Below are 1,082 nucleotides of genomic sequence, written 5' to 3'. Positions count from 1 at the left end.
CCCCAGACCCGGGTTTTGACCGGATATCCAACATGTGAGCATCTTACAGATCCAGATGCCAGAAAGGCTCTCCAAGTCAGAGGTCATGGCCACCGGGAGACCGTGACTCTGTGACTGTCAGGCCCTGACACTGACACTGACTGTCAGAGCCCCCCAAAACCCATGAATTCATGGGTGATAACACACTACGGAAAGTTAGGGCACTATCTGTCACGTCCCCTGTCTATACTGTTGGCACTTGGTCAACAGACAAAAGACAGATCCTGTGAAAATCATTTGAGCCTCTCACCTTTCATCTGAGATAAAATCCTTTGTACTTTCTTCACTGCACTTTACTCGATTTCCCTTGTTTTCACTCCACCACACTGTGTTTGACTCTATTTTGCCATCCATCAATTTTAATTTTCCTTGATGTCTGTTTGTCTTCCAGCCAACCAGGTGATCAGAAAGTTTTCACTTGTTCTTTTTGTCTCAATCTTTATGGGCAATTCAGAGTCAGTAATAAAACATCAGTACCTCAATGCAAAGAGTATAATTTTCTCTACACATATTTCTATCAGATAAAATCAAACAAATATTGATAATCATGTTCTCAATTTTCATTTTTTTGATTTTCAAATAACTATCTAAGTACAACAACCTGGGCATAATCTGCTCATGAAAGACATCATAAGCAGAACAAAAGATATGCTTAAAACAATTCCACATATATTCAGAAGATTGATAATTAGCAACAGTAAAGAAGTAGGAATTTATGTTTATTACTCAATGCTTTGTGATGATTGACTGGATTACCTAATACCAACAACAGTGCGCATATATGATAAGTGCAAATTGTATTCATCAATCTAGTCAAGACCATAAAAAATGCCTGATAAAGGACTTCCAGCAATAGCATCTTTGGTAATGCAGCTACCCATTTCACTAATAGAACTTTGATCAAAAAAATCAGTTTCAAATATCCATTCAAGATGAAACAACCCACCCAAAAAGAACAAATTCAATCAAAATGCAAGTTAGTTCTAGAAGTGAAAGGGACACATGTAGGGAAAAAGGAAATGTGTTCTTGGTAAATGATAATC

The sequence above is a fragment of the Melampsora larici-populina genome (genome assembly GCF_000204055.1).
Source record: "Melampsora larici-populina 98AG31 unplaced genomic scaffold MELLAscaffold_11, whole genome shotgun sequence".
Lineage (NCBI taxonomy): Eukaryota > Fungi > Basidiomycota > Pucciniomycetes > Pucciniales > Melampsoraceae > Melampsora > Melampsora laricis-populina.
This window is presented reverse-complemented; position numbering follows the sequence as displayed.